Source organism: Molossus molossus, unplaced genomic scaffold (assembly GCF_014108415.1).
Source record: "Molossus molossus isolate mMolMol1 unplaced genomic scaffold, mMolMol1.p scaffold_m16_p_5, whole genome shotgun sequence".
NCBI classification, from domain to species: Eukaryota; Metazoa; Chordata; class Mammalia; order Chiroptera; family Molossidae; genus Molossus; species Molossus molossus.
In genome coordinates this window covers 71,641,235-71,665,508 of record NW_023425388.1, presented here as the reverse complement: position 1 = coordinate 71,665,508, position 24,274 = coordinate 71,641,235, and the positions used below count along the sequence as shown (strand labels likewise).

At 42.9% G+C, this 24,274-nt stretch overlaps 1 long non-coding RNA gene across 1 annotated transcript; it reads left to right on the top strand.

Moving 5' to 3' along the window:
* Positions 1-846: 846 nt before the first annotated feature.
* Positions 847-23,369, top strand: LOC118617824. Its single transcript, XR_004956854.1, has 3 exons — positions 847-993; positions 15,005-15,081; positions 22,882-23,369. It is a non-coding gene; the product is annotated as an uncharacterized LOC118617824 (long non-coding RNA).
* Positions 23,370-24,274: the final 905 nt, after the last annotated feature.

Sequence of the window (24,274 nt, the reverse complement as noted above, 5' to 3'; positions counted from 1 at the left end):
GAGAGAGAAGCAGGCACAACGCCAGGGGGGCAGGAGTGTGTCCCAGGAACAGCAAGGAGGCCAGTTGACTCTATGAGTCTGAATGTCCAAGGAGAGGTCTAGGCTGCAGCTGTCACCCAAGGAATGATGGCAGCTAGAGAAGAGAAAAGAGAAGACTAAACCCTAGGGTGTTCTAATATCTAAATGTTGAGAGAGATGAGGAGGAACAAACAAAGATGATAGAGGTGATCACCTGGTGAGAGAGTGGTATCCTGGAAGGGGAGGGAAGAAAGCATTTTAAGAAGGAAGGTGTGAGCCCAGTCAGTGTGGCTCAGTGTTTGAGTGTTGCCCCATGCACCAAGAGGTCACGGGTTTGATTCCCCTTCAGGGCACATGCCCAAGTTGTGGGCCAAATCCCCACTGTGTGTGTGTGTGTGTGTGTGTGTGTGTGTGTGTGTGTGCGTGCAGGAGGCAGCCAATTGATGTTCTCTTTCATTGATGTTTCTATCTCTCTCTTTCTCACTTCCTCTCTCTATAATCAATAAGAAGGAAGATGTGAGCACCCAATTCAAATAGTACTGGCAGTTCAAGTTAGAGTGAGAATTTGCTACTGTATTTGGCAATGATGGTCATTGGTGACTTTAACAAGAGCTGTTGCAGTAGAATGGAGGGAACAAAAGTCTACTTGGGATGTGTTCAAGAAAATACAGACGAGAAAAATTGAAGTGAGTAAAGACAACCATTTTAAGGAGTTTTCTTATAAGGGGAACAGAAATGAGTAGTTGATCTTGATGTGGAGTCAGAGGAAGTGCGTTTTTGATTGGAGAAATAACATCATGTTTGTACTGATTCAGCAGAGAAGGGAAATTGATGCTCAAGCACTGAGTGTCCTTGGGCAGGCATGAGGGGACGAGCTCTCTCATGAAGTGGAGAGGCTGGCTTTAGACAGAAGCCAGACAGTTCATCCACAGCAACAGGAGGGAAGGTCAACTATATGGACCAAAATGCAGAAAGGTGGGTAGATGTGATGGTAGAAACTTGCTCCAATTTTCTCAGTCAAGGGGGAAGCAAGGGTTCCTGAAGGGGAAGAGAAGGTATTGGAGGTTTGAAGAGAGAGAGGAACAGGAGACTGTCCTGGGAAAGTGTGTGGACTTGGGAAATAGGGTAGTATGCCAGGTAGACTGCCAGGCAGCACTGGGGACCTGTGTGAGGTTTGTGTTGATGTGGAAGAAAGGCGAGTCAGCATGTTTGTTTTCTTCAGCCTTGCTTAACTGCTCAGCTGCAGGTGTGTAATAAGGGGGGTGCTGGTTTGAAGTAGGCTAGGGTTTTGCCAGCTGTGTACAGGAAGGGAGAGTGGGCGGGGACAACCGCAGGCCTACACAGGGAGGAACGCAATGATGACCCACAAATCTCAGTTAGGTAAGGAAGACAGGAGGCAAGGCAGAGGTGAGGACAATAAAAAGGTGCCAAAAACAGTTGTTTCTGGGCCCAAGAATTGTTGGAGTGGAAAGACGAGAACAGATGAGCTTCAGAGTGGGGAGGTGGTGGTCGGAGAGGGAGACATTGAGACAGCACAGCTGTACTTGTAGTTGCCGGTGACGTCTAGGCAGGGGCGCTGCTATGGGGCGTCTGGCACAGGTAGGGTAGAACCGAAGAGAGGAGGTACGTAACTGGGGGCCAGCACTTTGAGGGGAGCACTTCTCTGTATGGCAGCTACGCCTCCAGGCCGCCCTTCCTGTTGTAGTTGACGAGGCTGGTGCCCCTAGAGCCCAACCTGTGAGGTCTCCTTGGATGCTGAAAGAACCAAGAATTGCAATAGAAGTAGCTTTGGAAACAGCCCATCTAAACCTAAATCTTCAAGGAATGAGTTGTAAACTCTGGCTGGTTTGGCTCAACGTTTAGAGCACCGGCCCCCAGACCAAAGAGTCGCAGGTTCGATTCCGGCCAAGGGCACGTACCTTGGCTGTGGTTCGTCCCCGCGCTGGTCAGGTCATTCGGGAGGCAGCCAGTTGATGTGTCCCTCTCAAGTGGATGTTTTTATCGCTCTCTCCCTCTCTTCCTCCCACTCTAGCTGAAGATAAATCGAAAAATATCCTCGGGTAAGGATTGAAAATGAAAAAAAAAAAAAAAGGAATGAGTTGTGCGCAGGGTGCAGAGGTCAGTGATAAGAATGGGGGTGGGGGCAGTAAAGAGGAAGCCCGACTTACCCCTGGGCGCAGGGGCTTGAGAGGACTTGGAAGTGAAGATGGGCTCCACTTGGGTGTCTGCAGGTTCTCTGATTGTTAGTTATATGACTCCGGGAGAATTATTAACCTCCTTGTGCCTCACTTTTCCTAAATGTAAAATGGACATAATAATTGTACCTCCCTCACAGGGTCTTTCTGGAAGATTCAGTGAGACATGTATGCAATGTGCTTATCATAGTATCTCACCCAATATATATGTTTTTAATTGAAGCACTTTTATCCGCTCTCTGGGTTAACAGAGCCCCAGTATTTTTGAAGGGACAGGATGAGCCCTGTGGCAGGTGCCGAGTTGCTCGTCAAAGAGGGTGAGGTGCAGGGACGAGGCCAGACAAGGATGCGCCTTGGCCCTGAGAGGCTCGGCTCAGAGAGGAGGCTGAGGGAAGCAGGCCCACAGCCAAGACGGAGCAATTAATACGTGGAGGGTTGAGGGGCTTGACAGAAGAAATGGAAGTAAAACATGTTTCTAATCAGAGCCGCATCGAGGGCTGCCTAGAGGCTCCGTTGGTAATTGATGTGCCTCTGACAATAATTAGAAACAGTTCCTGGGGACTTACGGGATAGAGTCACCTCGTGATATTGTTTACCGCAGAGAGTAGTGTCTGGAGTGAAAATGGATGTTATTGTTTCCACCAAACACATTAGAAGGTGACTTCATGGTGAAGTGATTTTTCAATATATTTGACATTCGCTGACTTTCTACTTAACTCCTCTTAGTCACAGAGGCCATTACCGTAATGACAATACCTGGGTTTATCTCTGTTAATGACAGGAGGCCTATGAGAGATAAATCCTCCCCGTGTGGGCCCCCAACTCAGGAATTTAGCCTCCATGAGCCGCTGAGACACCTGAGGGATTCTGGGAGTGCAGTCAGCCCAGAGTACAGCTTTGTCCAAGAGTGACTTGCCCACAGAGGCCGAGGGACTGGATTAACAGGATTGGCATTGCCTTTTTCTCACGTGCTATGTTTTATGTCACTTGGTATTAGGTGAGATAATGTATATAAAGTACTTGGCACAGTACCAGCACATAGCAAGCACTCAGAAAGTGTTGATCATTAATTATTTTCTTGGGTTCTTCAGATAAGACTTAGAGGCTGTCTATATTTGGGGATGGGAGTAGCATTGGGGTAAAATCAGCAGCATTCTTTTTTGGGCCATGGCCCTAGTAGGTTCTAGTTCCCTGCGGAGACCCAACGTTCACTGGAATGATTTTTGCTTTGAGTTGGCTTTTCTTTGGACATAAGCCAAATGGCAGTTTACCAGTAAGAGTGCTACGTAGGGGTCTGAAGTCAAAGCTTTATTGATTACACAGTATGCATTTGCCTTCTGCCCCTCTGTGCTGGCAGCCAAGTGGGCAGTGATGTGGTACGCAGGGAAGGAGGCGTGGAGTGAGACATCTGCAGTTGTAACCCAGACTCCAGGCTAAAGGGGCAAAGGGAGCCCAACAGCTCACCCCACGCTCCGGCCCAGTTCACCAGGATGGGAAACAGTACTAATGACTTGTTGAGGTCTGAGCCATCCAGATGGTTCTCAGAAGCGGTGTTATTGGCATTTTTGGATGGGGCCATTCTTCACTGGGTGGGGTTGTCCCAAGTAATGCAAGCTATATGGCACCTGGGGTCCCTGCCCACTAAATGTCAGTGGAGCCCCTCAGCTCACGGGCACTGCAATAACCAAACAGATCCCACACATTTCTTAACCTCCTCACACTGTATGAGGGACAACATGCCTGGAATGTCCTTCCTAAAAATATGTCTGCCCACCAGCTAGCTGGCTGGCTGCCTGGCCTCAGCTGGGTCACCTCCTATTGCCAGTTCTTAAGTGGAGGAGGCTGGCAGAGGAAGCTCTCATACTTGAGTAAGTATTTAAAGATGGCAGGTCCCGACTGTCCCCTCCTTGGGGGTGTGACCCTCTCTGAAAGGACTGTATTAGTCACACTCCTCCAGCCATGTGTAAATGTCCCACTTCATCACATGCCCCCGGTGGAGGGAGGCTGACGCTAAGGCCACGAAGCGGGAGAATCAGACCCTCTTCCAGAGCTCCTGTGTGAATGAAACTTGATCAAATTCCCAAATTTGAAACAATCCTAAAATTTTATATGATTTGACCAGTAACACCTCATTTAAGAGGTTTGGCTGTGGAATAGTATCAAGAGTAGTTACAGCCCTGCTGGAGGGGCTAAGTTGGTTGAGCATCATCCTTTGCACCGAAAGTTTGTCAGTTCAATTCCCAGTCAAGGCACACACCTGGGTGGCAGGTTCAATTCCTGGTCAAAGCATCTACAGAGGCAACCAATCTCTCTCTCTCTCTCTCTCTCTCTTTCTCTCTCTCTCTCTCAGCATGTCCTCAGTTGAGGATAAAAAGAATAGTTACAAATTATTATGTCTCTGTGTGGCAGACACTGTATATCAGGTTCTTTATTTAAAAATATTTTTTTTCCTTTATTGATATTAGAGAGACAGTAAGTGAGAGGGAGAGAGAGACAGAAACATTGATGAGAGAGAACATTGATTGGCCACCTCCTGCATGTCCCCATTGGGGATCGGGCCCATAACCTGGGCATGTGTTCTGACTGGGAATTGAACTGGCGACCTCTTAGTGTATGGGTCGACGCTCAACCACTGAGCCACACCAGCTGGACCCAGGTTCTTTCAATAGTCCTGTGAGTTTATTGTTTTCATCACTCCCATTTTACAATTGAGGAAATTGAAGTACAGAGAAGTTCAGTGCCTTTCCTAAGATCACACAGCCTACAGGGTTAAGAGTCAGGAGTCAAATCCCCAAGTTCCTGATTCCCAAGCCCCACATGCTCTGTATTTGGCTACACTACCTCTCAGGCAGGGAGAGTAAGCAGTATAGGATGGTGTGGGCCAAGGCGCGGGGTTTGTGCCGGCCTAGCACGTGAGTGGGCTGGCCTTGGCTGGCAGCAGAGGGTCCCTCAGGAGGTGGGCATTTGGCAGAAGGGCAGTGAGTGGGAGCTGGCTAAGAGGAACGGTGGTGGGGTGGCAGCAGTCAGGAGGGAAGCTGAAGAGTTTGACCAGGCCCAACTCAACCTGGAAGTGACTCTTCTTGAAAACAAAGGCAAAAACCAAAACAGAAACAGCGACATTGCCCTCCTCTCGCTGACCAGAGTACAGGGAGCCCCAGATTCACCAGTTCTCGAACAGAGGGGCAGCCTAGGCAAGCAGACAGAAAGATCAGCAGCAAGCATTTTGCCGAGGATGTTGGAAGGAGTGGCCATTTGAGGAGAGTTATTGGTAAAAATCTGGTGTTTGAAGTGCATTCTGAATAGTGTTTAATAAAGGATAAGGATCTATTTCAAAAAGAGTAAAAAATTTTGCTCAGTGTTGCTTGTTTCTAGTATATTAAGACTTTTTCACTGTTCCTAAGAATAAAAACATAAAATTTATGAATGGGGAAAAAACCATTTTGAACTAGTAAAGGTACTAAGAATGTACACTTTTAGAAAATCATAAACAAAGTCACATATAGAAGAAAGATACACCCCAATGTGAACTCCTGTGGGGGCACAAGCAGTAGTACCCAGCAGAGAGGAGGATTCTAGAGGGGTCAGAAAGAGACACATTTTCTTACCCACAACAAGCAAAGACATTTATCTAGTTTCTTAGGAAGGAAGAATTTCAAATGTGCATGAGAAACCCCTCTTATATCACTTATTCAGTGTTGTATACAATTATGCTTAAATAAGTTATGTGTGATTTTCATTACATAATGTAGATTCATTATCAACAACCCCCTTCTGTCATCATAAAGAGTTAAAATCCACTGGTAATTTAATGATTGGCGACATGAAAAACGCATATGCTCTACGAGTTGTTGAAATGTATCGTACAGAACCACTAGCATGGGTACATAAAGATATATGGACAAAGATATTTATTGTAACACTGGTCGAATAAATTATGGTCCAGCAGACAGTGGGTAACTATGCAATCATTTAAATAGATGCCAATTTAAGTGAAAAAGCAATGCACAAAAGTACTCTTATTGTACATTGTGCAAACAGACATTATTACTTAAAAAAACACTGTACGTGTATATATCTGCTTATGCATATTTGTGTAAACACTAAAGGAAAACCGTCTGGAAGGACAGTGGACACCTTTGAGAGCTAAAGTTAGAAATGAGAGAGGATTTCAGGTTTTCCTTTATACCTTTCCCCAAATGGTGGAAGTGGTGGGATTGTAGGTGAATTTTACTTTCCTTTTTGTGCCTCTTCTACATTTTAAAAAAATTTCCCATCATAAACCTGTGTTGCTTCTTTAAAAGAATTTTTTTTTCCTTTATTGAGTTTAGAGAGGAAAGGAGAGGGAGAGAGAGAGAGAAACATCAATGAGAGAAAACATCGATTAGCTGCCTCCTGCATGCCCCCCGCTGGGGATGTGGCCCACAACTTGGGCATGTGTCCTGACCGGGAATGGAACCGGCGACCTCTTGGTGCACGGGTCGACACTCAACCAATGAGCCACCCTAGCCGGGCCTGTGTTGCTTTTATGATCAAGCTTCATTTCTGCCTGAGAAGCAGTGCGGTGTTGAGGCCAAGCAGATGGGTCTGGAGTTGGAATATCTGGATCCACATCTCAGCCCTACTGCTCTGCAGGGGATGCCGACCATGGCTGGGTGCCGTCACCTCTCTGTGCCACTGTTTCCTCGTGTGTAACAAGGAGATAGTACCAGCATGTACTCCATGAGGTGCTGGGAGGATTACGCGAGACCCTTTGTGGGAAGGTTGTGGTCAGGATTTGGGGAGCATCGGCCATTACTGTTGAGTGTGGCCTCCTTACAGCAAAGATCACGTTCAGGGGCACGGGGAGACAGGCTGATATTGAGCAAAGGGCCATGCTTTGCTGTCTTCCTCTGAGACTGAGGAACAGGACCCAGCCGGAGGCAGAAACAGGTCGATGAGATGAGAGTAGTAGTGGGACCTCGCCCAGGGTGCTTTTCCTCTCTCAGTAGAACCACAGGGAAAGGTCCAGAATAACCCTTGGGTTTGGGTTCCTGCCCACCTTTCTCGTGGTCCAGCGAGGCTTTCCTGCCTCCTGCAGGCCTCACTCTTGCTTTATGATCTGGAAATGAAGTGTGAATGTTTCAGTAGAAAGCCTGCCCTCACCCTGTTCCATGAGAGGCAGGGATAAGGGGAGCATGCCCTTTTCTCCAAGGTCTAAGATCCCCTTAGCAAATCTGGTCAGGCTGGACCTGTCACCGCATTTTTCCTCAACCTTCTTCACTCTGAAGCTTGCACAAATGACCGGATACCAGGACCTGGGTTCTGCCCACAGTGGAAGTTAGTTTCTCAGAATTTACCGTTGGGCTTTAAAGCCGTGGTCTCTGAAAATAACTCATGGCCCCATTTAGGATTTCTTTTTAGATAAATCATAAGCCAGACAAGTCCAGTGTCTTTGGCTCTTAGACTTGACTGGTCAATGTAACCGAAAGGCCTGTAAGTAACTGAAAATGGTCATCTGGGGGCTATCTAAGGACAACTACATGCTTCAAAACAACCAAGCGCGTGGAAGCTCCATTCTCTTACTAGGTGAGGCTGCAGCTATGCCCATTTGCCTCTCGAGATCCCTTACTGCTCTGAGAATGCAGGGAAGACACGTGGCCAGGAGGCCTCCCAGGCTGGCCCAGTCATCACAGCTAGCCTCCCCTCCACCAGTTTCCCTGCCCATCTCTGCTCTCTGCCCCATGCCCCCTGGGCTATCACAGCAGACTTGCTTCTCTCTGACACACAAGACACGTTTCCTTCTCCAAACCAGCTCATGCTTGCCAATCCACAGAGTTTTTCTGTTGCTTCTCTGATTGGCTATTTCCAGTGTATTCTGAATGACCCAGTTCAACGATAATCTGCTCTATGACTTCCTAGAGCCTCTACTCAGAATAGATGATCTCTACCTCGGCCCTTCCTCACATTTTGTTCATACTTAACTCATTTTTTATTTTACTAATATTTAATTAATTTATTATTTGATTTGATTATTTATACTTATTTCTCCTATTGTGGTGTGTTATACAGCTAATCAGTCCTCCTGAAACTTCAGTGGGCAATAGAATTTAAAAGCAGCAGCAGTAACAACAGTCTACTGAACATCTATGATGTGCAGGCCCAGGACTGGAGAAATATTGGACTACTATGGAAGGGGCATTAGTATTTATTTTATGTTGCCCCTCTTTCAGGTGGAATCCTTGATTCAGTAGCTCTACCACGGAGCCTGGGAATCTGTATATATTAAATATTTACAACCTTAATTATAACCATGGATGATTGTGATTCAAGTGGTCAGAGACACATTCAATGAGTAACAGTGTCATAGACCTATACCATATATAAATGTAATGAATATCATTTATAGTATTGCTGTAGTATAAATTTGAATGTAAGTGCTTTGAGCCTGGTGTGTGAGAACCAGTCATGTAGCTAGTGTGTGAAGCTAATTAACCATCTAGGACACTCATCTTAATGATAATTTGTTGTTCTCCTCCAGTGTTTGAATAAATGGTGTAGCAGTTCCTAAACAAGTATACTGGGGAACTTGATTCTGCAATGCATGAAAAAAAAAAAAATGCTCGGTGCTATAATTGCAGAATAAACGAAGTAGTATTGGGCAACAGAAGAGGAAGAAATTAATTTTGACTGGGAGAATTAATTTATAGCTAGCAGTTGAATGAAATGCCAAAAGCAAACAAACACACACAGGTGTTCAAGACTGTTTTTTTTTTGACACCATTTGCTATTCCTTTGTGTGTTGCTTGCTATGAGCAGGATCATGGGTATAACAGAAGATCTGTGAATGCCAATCTTTAAGACAAGGAGCTGCCAAGGAGGACTGGGATATGGTCAAAGAATTTTATTTTGCATTTCAGAAATCTCACAATTATACCTTGATAGATAATATTGAGATATATTCAATTCCACGCTGGAGAAAACCATAACCTGAGGAAAAGGCTTTGCAAAGGCTGCACGATAACTTACTTTTATAGAATCTTGATTTTCCAGAGAGGAAGTGTGAAATTATGCAAATTTTATATGATTGACCAAATCTAGCAGTCTATTTGTCCAAGCAGTGGCCTTGAGGCAATTCTCTCTCCCCGGTAGCAGTGTTTTGCTGATTGGCTGAGGATTTAGTCAGAGGAGTTGGGGAAAGACCCTGGGATTTAGCAAGAAACACCACATTTGCCTGAGGCATTTATGTATTTCCCAACAAATTCTAGAACTATCTGTTGAGCGTCTACTACATGGCAAGCATGGTGTTTAGCACTAAGTCAATACTCCACAAAATAAGCTCACTCTGAACTCACTCTGATGTAGACACAGCCTAGGAGGAGTATGGAAAAGTAAGCAGGTAAGTCTAATAGAGTACGACAAACTACATTGAAGTATAGTATACAGTGTAGGAGGCACTTAAGAGGGGTAGCTCTTTACATTTGAAGCGGTGGATAGAAGTAGCTTCAGCCATTGTTTTTTTGTTTTGGTTTGTTTTTTTATGGCCTAAGACGTGGGGGCAATGAGGATTCTTTGGGAGAGCCCATAAACTGACTCATGGGACGGACAAAGAGGAAGCTAGAGGCAGCAATTTAAAGTCTGGCCTCTGGGTGATAATTCTTAGGAATGACCTTTTAGTCTGGTGTCCCTAAAGGCTGGACATGGGTTTGCTGTGTGGTTTGGTGTCTTAAGGCTCCTGGCTAGGGACCAGTTCTCACAGATGTGAATCAGCCTGGGCCGGGAACAAGGCCTCAGGGTAGACAGAGCAAGGCTATGCCCAGTGCCTTGGTGGCTTACAGCTCACTCTTTCAGCTTCCTGTTGGTGGATTCAGCTTCATACAATAGAAACCACTCTAATGAATTTAAGCAGAAATATTACCAGATACAAAGTGGCTACAGAATTATTTGAGGGCTGTAAGAACTGGCTAAGATGAGCTTCCAAGAATTCGCCCAGCCCCTGAGGTCAGAGAAACCTAAGCCATGAGACCGACCTGCAGGCCCTGGCTGATCCAGACCCCGGGCCCATCATGGCAGAGGCAGGAGGGGAAAGAACTCCAGCCTCATGGTTCAGGAGGATTCAAAATGGAAGCCAGGTGCCCACAGACCCGGCAGCGACCACCATGGAGTCATCCCTTCACTCACTCCCTTCACATCTCCCGCGGTGCAGCCAGCTTGCGCGTGCTCTGCATAGTGACAATGGCAAGCAGTCTGAATGACGGGTCAGACTCCCTTTGATGGAGAAGTGACGAAGAGGGTATCAGGAGGAGAACCGGATGTGCGGAGCCCTGTGGCTGAAGTGGAAGTAACGAGGCAGCGACACTGGGGGATGGGGAGGGACCCCACAAGCAGGGCCAGATGGGCCCCATTAGGGACTTTTGCCTTCCCCTAAGGGAAAAGGGAAGCCATGGAAAGGGATTTTAGGTGGGAGAATGACCATGATCAGACAAGCGTTTAAAAGTTGCTGTACACTTTTTAAAAACATCCCATGCTTTATTTCTTTCTTGAAGGACTGCAAGGCTGGGGAGGGGCAAAACAGATATAGGGAGAGCAGTTGTGGAGCCTTTGCAGCAGTAGTGTAGGTAAGAAGAATTCAGCCCAGCCAGTGTGGCTCAGTGGTTGAGCGCAGACCCATGCACCAAGAGGTCACCATGCACATGCCCAGGTTGTGGGCCCAATCCCCAGTTGGGGGCATGCAGGAGGCAGCTAATGGATGTTCTCTCTCATCAATGTTTCTATCTCTCCCTCTCCCTTCCTCTCTCTAAAACTCAGTAAAGAAAAAAAAAAAGAAAAAGAAATAAGAACTCAGACAGAGGATGGGGTGGTAGTAAAGAAGAGAAAGAAACAGGTCAAAGGTATTTGGAGAAGAAAAAAGACAATAGGAGAAAGGAGAGCAGTTTTGTTATTTTCTCTCTACTCTAGGTCACTTCAAACTCTATTTTCACTTCTAGACTTGGTTTTATTTTCCCATATTTGTCTTTTCATCTTATGATTTCTTTTTTTTCTTTTTTTTTTTTTATCCTCACCCGAGGAAATTTTTCCATTTTTTGTACAGATAGAGTGGGAGGGAGAGAGAGGAAGAGAGAGAGAGAGAAACATCGATGTGAAGGGACACATCGAGTGGCTGCCACCCGCACGACCAACCAGGGCCTGGGACAAACTGCAACCAAAGTACGTGCCCTTAGCGGGAACCGAACCCGGGTCTCTCCGGACCACAGGTCGACGCTCTAACCGCTGAGCCAAACTGGCCAGGGCTCATCTTATGATTTCTGATACAAGAAAATCAAAGGGAGTAGATTTCTTTAAGCAAAGTCACATAACAATATGGATATGCTTACATATAGCCCATCCCAAAGACTCTGAGTGGTACAAACTCTATCATACACAGTGCCACAGGAGCATGCATTTTGCAGACAAGCGTGTATTAGCTATATGACCCCTGACAAGCTATTTCACCTTTCTAAGCTTCTATAAAATGGGGATAAAAATAGTACCTAACCAGGTGGGTCGCCCTAAGAATTAAATGAGACAATCCATAAAAGGCCATTAGTATAGAGCCTGGCATAATGAAAATGCTCAGTGGATGTAACTAGTATTGTAGCTCATAGCCTTGAGCGGGCCATGCTCCCGGCTGCGGACTGATGCTCCTGCAGACCTCGCCGCCCGCTCTGCGCGCTGCACAGGCTGTTACTGTCGGCCCGACTCGAGCACAGACCACAAGGGCTCCGAAAAGGTGGTTCAACATATTGATTTTAGTTTTGCCTGTTTTGTCTCAAAGCCAGGTTCTGCCTCTGGGACTGTGCGGGACCTGGTGGAGAAGGACTGCGTGGTGGGGAGGATGGGAGCAGAGGGGGCTGAGCACGGCCGGGGAAGCGGGGAAATAGAATTGCGGATTTCTGTCTCTGTCGGGTGATTTCGGTAGACGTGGTTGTGGCCATTTTGTTGTGGGGCTCGGATCTGTTTTCTTATTCCTCACTCAGTTATTGAGCATTTGTCACGTGCCAAGCAGTGTCACAGGTACCAGGATGCAGCCGTGAACAAAGTCCCAGCTTCCAGGAAGTTAAATTTTGGATGGCTTATCTCTCTTGCCAGCAAATTTTATTCTCCTGGAAGTCCTAGTTGGCCCCAACTTCTTCCTTCCTGATAGGAATGAAAGGAACCAATGGGACACATTGCCTGCTCTCCATCCATATTGAAAAGAAAGTCCTACTGTTTGGAGTTGGGTCCTTGCTCCTTGCAGAGGAACTCAGTTCGTATTTTGGAAGGGAGAAGAATAATAGGGAAGTTAATAACCCCAATGAACATTCCTCCCATGAATCCTCAAAGTATCCATATGAGTGATATATTGCTGTCACAGGTGAAGAAACTGAGGCTAAGAGGTGGGACTCCAGATTTTGACTTGACATCTCATGCTTTCTTTCTTTTATAAATTGGACATTATTTGCTCGTTTGCAAACAAATAATTTAATGACACTAGCCTGGTTGGCAGTTGACTTGCTGTTGGTAGTTAGAATTTCTGGTTAATAGACTTTATAGTGAGTATACTTTCAGATAGACTAATCTTCATGACACGTGACATAGCTTAGTGGTTTCCAAATGCTAGTCCACGGACCAGTGATGGTGTATGACAAAGTTGTCACCAATCTCAGCAAAATACAAAATGAAGTAAATTGAGGTAATTATCTGTCTTTCCAACATTCTACTATGGAATGATAGTGTGAGTAGGAGGTAGTTAGGTTTTTGTTTGTTGTGTTAAAATGTTGTTTTATACAATAAAAAGTTGGCAAGGCTATGTCTGTCACATTTTGTTGTTGTTGTTGTTAAGATTTATTGTTTGGTAAATTCTAAAGGCTTGGGAAACCTGATACAGGTAACTAAATGAAAAATAGAAGTTCTGTTTCTGGCAATATGGAATACTAGATATTTTTAAAAAAATCCTTCTGGTGCAATGCACCTAAAAAAGAATGTAAAATTGGAAAAATTATATATTAAAAAAAAATGAACAGTTGTATTGGCAAGAAAGGAAAATTCCTAGAGGCCAAAAATGATAAGAAAACACAAGTCAGAAAAAAACTACATTTTGGAGAAAAAAGACAAATCTCCAGGTGAGCGAGGAGAGAAGCTGGCTCACGGACCCTTGCTCTAAACTGCTGCTCCCCGAAGACGGCAGCCTTGGTGAAAAGAGAAAATAGGAAAAAAAGTTCCTCTCAAAGAGAGCCCAGTAAATACACTGCCTATCATAGCCTTGGGATACCAGGAAGGATAAATGTCTCCTAGAAATTCATAACCATGAATCACTCTCACTGGATTTAAGGCTGAACTTCCCTTTACTAATATGAGCTGAAAAATCCCAAGTTGAGAATTCAAAATAGTCTGAGTGCGGTAAGGCTCACATATCTTCTGTGAAGGCATGCACCTTGATTTCAGGCCTCAAATAATTCCTACAGATATAATTCCAGTTAACATGGACTCACAATTAAAAATCACAGAATACCTGAAGAAATAAGATGTCATGGGAAGAAATCAAGAGAAACATCAAGAAGCAGAATCAGAACTTGAAAAACTTCAGATTCTAGAAATGTTGGATACAAAATATAAAATAAAAAAGTATTGAAAAATATAAGAAAATAACCAAGAATATTTTTTAAGAGAACCAATTAGAGCTTGTAAAATAAAACGTATAACCACTGGCATTTAGAAATTTTAGTTACACAGATGAAAAGAGAACAAATAAATTTGAAGACAGATATGAAATAATTACTCTGAAAGTAAAGGGGGACAGACAAAATATGGGAGATAAGTTAAAAGAAAGAGAAGATAAAGTAAGAAGGTAAAATATACATTGAATTGGAATTACAGAAAGTAATAATAGAAATAGATAAAGGAATCAATGCACTTCCAAAGTTATAATGAATGAAAAATTTCCAGAATTGATGAAATACAGAAATCCTTATGAATATCAGGCATGATAAATAAGCAAGCCACACCTTGATACATCATATAGAAATTATAGAGTATCAAAGATAAACAGATCTTTAAAGAAGCTACAGAGAAAAGAAAAATGACCTATAAAGGGATAATAATAAACTGATAGCTGAATTCTTAATACCATCAGTGGAAATTAAAGGAGAAATATACATTCAAAGTCTTTCACTGAAAAACAGTTAGCAAGCCAAATGTAGTATGTAAAGAATTACATCTGCCCTGGCCGGTTTGGCTCAGCGGTTAGAGCATCAGCCTGTGGTCCACAGAGACCCGGTTTCGGTTTCCACTAAGGGCAAGTACCACGGTTGCAGTTTGTCCTGGGCCCTGGTTGGGTTGTGTGGGTGGCAGCCACTCGATGTGTCCCTTTCATGTTGATGTTTCTCTCTCTCTCCCTCCTACTCTATCTGAACAAAAAAATGCAAAAATGTCCTCGGGTGAGGATTAAAACAAACAAAAAAAGATTTACATCTCCAAAAGTCCTAAATTTTATTATCTTTAAGAAAACACCTTTTCACCTGTAACTGGAATGAATTGGCCCACAAACTTGAAATTTAAAATATGTCCCTCTGTTTTTCCAATTAGTCACTTGATTGCTTACATGTCCTACGTGCCTCATTATCATGCAACTCAGCATCTTCTTCTGAGAGTTCTCATGCTCCTTATATTAAACTGTCTAAAAACATTGTGCACTTACTCTAAAGCCTGCTTAGTCTACACTCATGTTACCAGGGATACTACTCAATGGCTCTCACAGAAAAGAGATCTCAAGGTGATTATTTTCTCCTCTCTTACAGACTTTGTGTCTCTCCAGAATTCACATGTTGAACCCTTATCCCAGTATGATAGTATTTGGAGGTGAGGTGTTTGGGAGGTAAGTAGGCCATAGGATGGAGCTCTCATCAATGGGATTAATACTCTTATTTATAAAAGAGACCCCACAGGGCTTTCTTGTCCCTTCCACCATGTGAGGTCACCATGGAAAGACAGTCATCTATGAACCAGAAAGTGGTCTCTCACCAGACACTGAATCTTCCAATGCCTTGACCTTGAACTTCCCAGCCTTCAGAACTGTGAGAAATACATTTTTGGTGTTTGTAATCCACCCAGTTTATAGTATGTTGTTATAGCAGCCCAAACAAAGATATTCTTCAAAGCCATTTAGGTGTTCTTACTTATCTTTCACAATCCACTTTCAGGAACTGACCCCACATAGGCAGAATTTACTTATATCACAACATAGCTGTCAACTTCTCTTGCTAAAGGAGAATAAAACTTACAAGATCAATCTTTTATGGGGCAATTCTGTTGGGCAAACTACTACAACTAAAATACCCTAACAGGTTTTGACCTGTGAGTTCCAGGTTTGCTTGTGTGAAATTCTCACTCCTTGCTTATTTCTAAGTGGGGAAAATATTTCTAATGGGATATGATTCCCAGTGAAATGATATTAACAAATATTGTGAGGTAGAACACAGACAAATCCTAATATATAATCAGTGGATATCAAACTTGTTTTCCCTTCCTGGAAAATACATCTGATTCTTGACATGAATATTATGTTGGAGAAAAGCCACTACGCTTCTCTTCATTCAGAACACTAACATATATTACAAAATCTGAAAGTAAATCCAGTATAACCAAACCACATTCATTCACAGCAAACATTAAAAAATCAGCTGTGGCTGGTGTGTGTGTGTGTGTGTGTGTGAGTGTGTGTGCACGCAGTTGTGTGTGTTTATATGCAATACATCGACATTAATAGCTATCAAAATACTTTCCTTGTGATCAACTCCAAGGAAATAAAAACCTGATACAAAATCTAACCACTTGCAAATGAGCATTTATAAGATACTAAGATTTTAAAGAAAATAAATTACTCATTGAAGAGTGCCTATACTACACTCTCATTTTTTAATATGTGTTATTTTACATTTATGTTGATTCAGTTTTATTTTAATTTTAATGAATTTATTGGAGTGTCATTGGTTAATAAAATTATATAGGTTTCAGGTATATAATTCTGCAATACATCACCTGTATATTGTACTGTGTGTTCACCAATCCAAGTCAAGTCTCTTTCCATCACCATTTATCCTCCCTCTACTCTCTTCCACATCCCCCACTCCCCTTTTCCTCTGCTAATCACCATTGTGTTGTCTGTGTCTATAAGGGGTTTTTACCCAGGCCCCCAATGCCCCTCCCCTCTGACAGTGTCAGTCTGTTCTCTGTATCTATGAGTCTCTCTATTTTGTGTGTTAGTTTATTTTGTTCATTAGATTCCACATACAAGTGAAATCATATGGTATTTGTCTTTCTCTGACTGGCTTATTTTACTTAGCACAATACTCTCCAGGTCCATTCGTGCTGTTGCAAATGGTAAGATTTCCTTCTTATTTATGATTGAGAGTATTCCATGGTGTAAATGTACCACAGCTTTTTTTATTTTTAATCCTCACCCGAGGACATTTTTCCATTTTTTGTTCAGACAGAGTGGGAGGGAGAGAGAGGAAGAGAGAGAGAGAGAGAGAACCATCGGCGTGAAAGGAACACATCTAGTGGCTGCCACCCACATGACCACCCGGGGTCAAACTGCAACTGAGGTACACGCCCTTAGAGGGAACCAAACCGGGGTCTCTCTGGACCACAGGCCAAAGCTTACTGCTGAGCCAAACTGGCCAGGGCTGTACCACAGCTTTTTTATCTACTCATCTACTGGTGAGCACTTGGGCTGCTTCCAAATCTTGGCTATTGTAAATAACACTGCAATGAACATGGAGGTGCACATATTCTTTTGAATTAGTGTTTCAGTTTTCTTCAGATATAGTTCCAGAAGTGAGATCACTGGCTCATAAGGCAGTTCCATTTATGGTTTTTTGAGGAAACTCCATACAGTACTGTTTTCCACAGTGGCCACACCAATCTGCATTCCCACTAACAGTACATGAGGGTTCCATTTTCTCCACATCCTTGCCAATACTTGTTTGTTGATTGATTGATGATAGCCATTCTGACAGGTATGAGGTAATATTTTATTGTGGTTTTAATTTGCATTTTTTTTATTATTAGTGATGTTTAGCATCTTTTCATACATCTATCGATCATTTGTATGTCCTCTTTGGAGAAGTGTCTATTAGAGTCTTTATCCATTTTTTAATTGGATTGTTTGATTTTTTGGTGTTGAGTTGTATATGTTCTTTATAAATTTTGGATATTAACCACTTATCAGATGTATCTTTGGTGAATATGTTCTCCCATTCAGTGGGTTGTTTTTTCATTTGTTGGTGGTTTCCTTTGCTGTGCAAAGTGGAACCTCGGTTCTCAAACTTAATTCATTCTGTTTGAAGGCTGTTTGAAAATGGAATCATTTTTTCCCATTAGAAATAATGCAAAGTGAATTTATCTGTTCCAAAACCCCAAATGATTCCCCATTTTAACCTTTCTTATCTACAGTACATGTCTAATATATTGTTTAACCTATAAGTAGACATTTTAAAAACAAAAAGGACATAAAATATAAATGAAAATTTAACAAAAAGGCAATCAAATATACAGTAAAAAAAAATTTAATAATAATAAGTAGCAACAAAAGCAAAAAACACAAAAATATTCACAGCACAATTTCCTGAGATGTTAACAACATGAGGTTTAGCGGTAAACTGACTCATACTAGCACATTCTCTCCTTTGTCGCTTAAGAAATGCATGACTGGTTATACAGGTATCAGCACGAAAGGGTTGTTGGGTTGAGAAGCAAATTGTTTGAGAGGTGAGATATTTGAGAACCGAGGTTTGACTGTAGTCCCACTTGTTTATTTTTTCTTTTGTTTCCCTTGCCTGTGGAGGTATATCAGAAAAAATATTGCTACAAGGAATGTCCGAGATTTTACTGCCTATGTTTCTTCTAGGTTTTTTATGGTTTGGAGTCTTAACATTTAGATCGCTATCCATTTTGAGTTTATTTTTGTGTTTGGTGTAAGAAGGTGGTCTGGTTTCACTGTTTTGCACATATATATGCATGTTGACTCATTTTTAAAAAGACCTTACTATTTACTAAGTGTAGCCAAAGAGCTCTGAATCCTTGATCTAATTTTTTAAAGGCATGATAACACTAGGACTTTAAAAATCCTGTAAAATTTATGCCTTTTAAGAAATAAAAGGAGTCACTTTTATTCCAAGGTACCATTTTAATTTAAATGTTTGAAACATTTATTGCCAATATATGCTCTTTATTTTTAAAAGTGCAAACAATACTGAAGTATGTAAAGTAAAACCTGAAAGTTCCCTACAACCCTGACCCACCCCATTCCCCGCAGAAGCCACTGTGGCCAGTGCTTGTTCCTATTCCAGATCTAGGTTTATTACAGCCACTTGCTCTTGCACCTAACACCACAGCTGGGAGCCGCCTTAACATCAGCCTGTTCAGGGACACCTTACTGTTTCATAGTATTTCACAGAACCAGTGTATAAAATATTTCCTTATTGATGGACATTTTGTTTGTTTTCAATGTTTGATATATGGAAACAAAATAGAAGTGACTGAATTTTGTACACACACCTCTGCACATGTGTGAGAACATTTCTCTAAGCTGGATTTCTAGGAATTGAACGAACATGTTCAAATGTAGAACATGTTTTATATTTTACTACACTGTGTTCATTTAAAAAAATTTTCCCTGAGTCCTTCATTAGTTTAAGGTAGCTATATTTTATTTAGTTTATTTTAAACATGGTTTACAGAAGCCCCTCTAAACTGAGCAACCATGGCAGAAAGAAAGAAGGCTCACCTGGAAAAGCCATACAGTACACACTCATTCCAACGTCCCCAAGAAAATGAGTCAAAAGAAACAAGTATATCGAAGTAAGAAAAAAAATGGTGCTAGGTGTTCAGAACTACATGAAAAAAAAAATTAAAGCCGTAGTCTTAAATGATGCAGGTAGAATGTGCCATTCATACATGGATCCTTATCTCCTAAATACACAGTCCTGTCATATGGCAGTATTTTTAATATTCAATTTCTTACAAGTTTCACATATTTCATGACTGAAGCTCGCATATTTCTCACAAAGATTTATGCTCCCCAAGATTAGAGACGAATGTTTTGGAACAAAGAGTGCTTCCCATACATCTGCCCTCAACTGCCCGACTCTCCTGTCACTAGACAGAAGTGAATGTCTACACAGATAATGATAAAGGGACGAGGCCGTTGTACTTTTCAGATGTCCCCAGATAGAGAACTGCATTAAAATTTTCATAGGCATGGCTCTCAGTAAAGTGTGAAAGAAGCTGTGTATGCATTTCTTTATTTTTTTCTTTCTATAGCACTCTCCTTCCTTGATCTCTTTTTTTTTATTTTTTTTTTATCCTCACCAGAGGACATTTTTCCATATTTTGTTCAGATAGAGTGGGAGGGAGAGAGAGAGAGAGAAACATCGATGTGAAAGGGACACATTGAGTGGTTGCCACCCACGCAACCCAACCAGGGCAGGGGACAAACTGCAACCGAGGTACGTGCCCTTAGCGGGAACTGAACCTGGGTCTCTCTGGACCGCAGGTCGACGCCCTAACCGCTGAACCAAACTGGCCAGGGCTCCTTCCTTGATCTTTTTACAATATTCCTGAGATGACTTAGTGATGAAGTTTCTTCTAAATGTACAATAACCAAGCGGTCTCTCTCTTGGATGAATTCTCAAATGCCAAGTAAGATATTTCCTGTGGCCAAATGAGTTTCCTTAGTAGTTATATTAAAAAGATCTTTTCCCAGTACTAGTCCTCTGATGTTGACCGAGACAGGCCCACGTGCCAAAGGCCTTCCCACCTACCTTAACTCTCCGGTGCTAGTGAGGGACGAGCAGCAGCTGAAGGCTTTCCGACGTTCACTGTATTCGGAGTGCTTCTCTCCAGGGCAACGCCTCAGGTGTTAAGGGAAAGAAAAGCTGTCCCCAAAGGCTTTCCACATTATTTGCTCTCAAAGGTTTTTTTATCTCTAGTGTGGATCTTATTATGTCGGACAAAAGCGGAAAGGTAGCCTTTCCACATTCGCTGCACGCACTGGGCTTCTCTCCAATGTGACTCCTATGCGTCCAGCAAGGGAAGAGCTGTAGCAAGAACCTTCCCCACATTCTTTTTTTTTTTTTTTTTTTTTTTTTATAAATTTTTTATTTATTTTTTTGTTACAGATATTTTACCTTTTTACCCCATTGGCACCCCCCACCCCACCCCACCTCCGCCCCGTCCCCGGCTTAGTTGTCCATGTCCATTGGTCATGCATACATGCATATAAGTTCTGTGGTTTATCTCTTCCCACCCCCACCACCCCACCACCCCCTCTTCTGAGGGATGTCAGTCTGTGCCCTACTTCCATGTTTCTGGGTCTACTGTATTCCTATGACTGTTATGTTAATTATATTTCGTATATAAGTGAGATCATGTGGTATTTGTCTTTTTCTGCTTGGCTTCCTTCACTTAGGATAATACTTTCCAGGTCCCTCCATGTCATCTCAAAGGATAAGAGATCTTTCTTTCTTACCGCTGCATAGTACTCCATTGTGTATATGTACCACTGCTTTTTTATCCATTCGTCTACTGATGGACACTTGGGCTGTTTCCAGATCTTAGCTATTGTAAATAGTGCTGCTACGAACATGGGGGTACATATATTCTTCCTGATTGGTGTTTCAGGCTTCTTAGGGTATATTCCCAGCAGTGGGATCACTGGGTCAAATGGAAGTTCAATTTTTAATTTTTTGAGGTAACACCATATTGTTTTCCACAGCGGCTGCACCAGTCTGCATTCCCCCCAGCAGTGTATTAGAGTCCCCTTTTCTCCACACCCTCGCCAACACTTGTTGTTTGATGATTTGTTGATGGCGGCCATTCTGACAGGTGTGAGGTGATACCTCATTGTTGTTTTAATTTGCATCTCTCTGATGATTAGTGATGTTGAGCATTTCTTCATATGTCTTTTCTTGCCCACATTCTTTGCACTCAAAAGGCTTTTGTGCAGTGTGGGTCAAACCATGTTGGAAAAACACAGAGTGGGAGGTGAAGGTCTTTCCACATTCACTGTGCTTATAGGGCTTCTCTCCGGTGTGAATCTTCATGTGTTAAGGAAGAGTTGTAGTGAAAGGCTTTCCCACATTCTTCGTACTCAAAGGGATTTTTCTCTAGTGTGGGTCATATGATACTGGTCAAAAACAAGGTTAGTGGACGGTCTTTCCACATTCGTTGCACTCACAGGGTTCTCACTAGTGTGAATCCGCTGGTAGCACGTGACACGTGACCTATGGTTGAAGAACTTCCCATGCTCCATGCACTTATAGGGCTTCTCCATCAGTGTGAATCCACCTTGTCACGAAAGGCTTTCCCACACTCCTGGCATTCAAAGGCTTCACTCCAGTGTGAGTTGGCTGATGTGGAACAAAGAGGCAATTCTTGTTAAATACTTTCCCACATTCTTTGCAATTGCAGAGGGTCTTCCTTGCATGAATGAAGATGTCTTTACTTGGTCCCTGTGAGTCACATCCATAGAGAGTATCTCCTGCAGAGTTTTGCCTTGAGCACAGGTTATCATCTATCCCTGAATCATTGTGTTTAAGGCTTGTCTTCCTAAGGATGGTCTCCTTGTGGGAGACTGAAGCTGGCCTCAAGTTCCCTTCCTGCATTTCCAACAACCCTTCTGGATCTCTGGCTTGCCCGAAGTAGGCGGACCTTCTGGTTCTCTGAGTCAGTCTGCCCTGGAGCAAGTCTCTCTAAGACAAAACTGGTTGATCTTGGGTTTTACTTATTACCTGGAAAGGTGCTTCAGCAAAGTCCTCTTATTCCTTCTCTCTTACCTGTTCTTGGCTGGTAGATAAACTCTGGTTTGGGAACCACAAGACCCAGTGAGACTAGAAATCTGCAGGTGTTCAGCATCACTTCCCAGAACAGGGACCTCTGGGCCTGGTCCAGCTGCTCCCAGTTCTTCCAAATGAAGGTCACAGACATGCCCAACACTGCGTCTGGAATAGCGGGGCAATTTAGCAATACGTGGCCCAGGCTTCCGTCTGTGCAGAGCTTGCCCGGAGACTACAAATACCAGAAAGTACTGCGCTTGGCTGCCTCAGTTTCACTTTTTAAAAAATATCTGGGAATTGAATATTCAGTTACTCTGGAAGGAAGTTCACATGTGTGTTTGAAAGTTTACTCCAGTTGCTTGAGGGAGAACCTCTAAAAATGCACGTGATGTGCATGTGAACATGTGTGCCAGGAATTTGGTCATGCAGGTGTGGGGAGAGAAGGAGCCCATTTACCTCTTTATTTTACCCACTGACCTTCATCAAACTACCCATGGGCTGTGTGTTAAAGTCAGTCTAGTCCAACTACTGAGTGTTGGAGAAGACATGGAAATTCAGGATCTCTTTCACATTGCTGATAGTTTTGTCATTAGTAAAACCATACTGTAAAGATTTGACCTTGCCTCCTAAAAGTCTTTTCCAAAAAGAAGCCTTTCCACAATTGTGCCAGGAGACATGTACAAAAATATACACAATAGCAAACACCCAGAGGGAGGAGAGTCCAGGAAAGAGAATGGGTGAGTAGCTTCTTCACAGAATGGAACAGTATTCAGCAGCCCAGGGTACTCTAGTCCACTGCTATAGTGGGGTAATCAGAAGGATCACAATTTATGTTGCAGAATCTTCCAGAATTAAAGACCCAGCAGTGCAAAGCCCCCCTGGAGCTTGTGAGGAGGAGAGACCATCATGTGGAGGGCAGTGACAGCATTTTGAGCAGGACTCTGATCCACCGCCCTCGTCTGCCTGAGCTGAAACTGGTGATTAAACTGAAGAGAGGATTTGGGGACTAGAGAAGGAGAGGCAAATCGGAAGGTTCTGGGAAGCAGCGGGAAGAAGAGGATTGATAGTCATTGACACACTGAGTGCTGGGACCTCCATCTGTCTTTGTTCTCCCTGGCAGCTGTTTGGGATGTTGTCTGAGAATCTGACCAGCTCAAGAGGAGAGACATGATGCTGCTGATATTGCCAGATTCCTAGCAAAATGGCCTGGAAGGTTGACTTGCAGTGAAAACTTAAACTTTGTTTTATTTTTCTGTCTTCTGTTCTGGCCAGACCTCCATCTACAATGTTGATAAAGAGGTAGGGCAGAAAGTGTTCTTTTCACTTTCCTGATAATAAAAAAAAATTCTACTAATATTTTACAATTGAGAATGCATTTAGAATGGACTTCGGTTTTTGTCACCTGCTTGATCTCTATCTATCTATCTATCTATCTATCTATCTATCTATCATCTATCTATCTATCTATCTATCTATCTATCTATCTATCTATCATCTGACAGAGAAATGAAAGACCAAGCAGACACCTGGGAAAATCTGACAGATCTTCTCACCCAAAGGATTTGGTGGCACTCAGTACAGTCATGATACAGGGCAAAGAGCTCAGCTGTGTTTTCAGGGCAGTAGGACTCTCCCAGGGTGGGAAGCAGTAGAGGATGGTCATGACTTAGGCAGTTATGCAGAAGCTGGTCTGAATACGTGCTGGACAGTCTTGCTTGTCACAGGTGTCCCATTAGTCTCAGGATGCTACACATTTTAGACAAAATTCTCTCTAGCAGTGGTTCTCTAAGTATGGCCCTTGGTCTCAGATGTATTCACTTTTATTTAAGAGTTCAAGAAAGGCTGATCACTATATAATGGCACTGTAACTATGATAATGTGGGTAATTACATAATGAATTAGCTGTGCTTCTTGGAAAAGCCTAATTTTTTCTTAAATGAATTTGTCTTTTAGTGTATGGTTTTAATGATATATAGATGTTGCCAAAATGATGAACATTTTCAATCATTTAAACTATCAGTAGCAATGCTTTTAAGTAACCTGAATAGCTCAGCTGGAAGTTGGCATAATTTAGGTCATATCAATAGCTACTTTATACTCAGAGTCTGCTCTCTGGGAGTTCTTAGGAGGCTTCTTACAAGGGCTCCTGTGTCAGCCTGGACTACTGCAGATGATTAAACGATTGTGAGTGTAGACTGTCACTTGCAATTTTTGGTCCTTGGACATACTCAT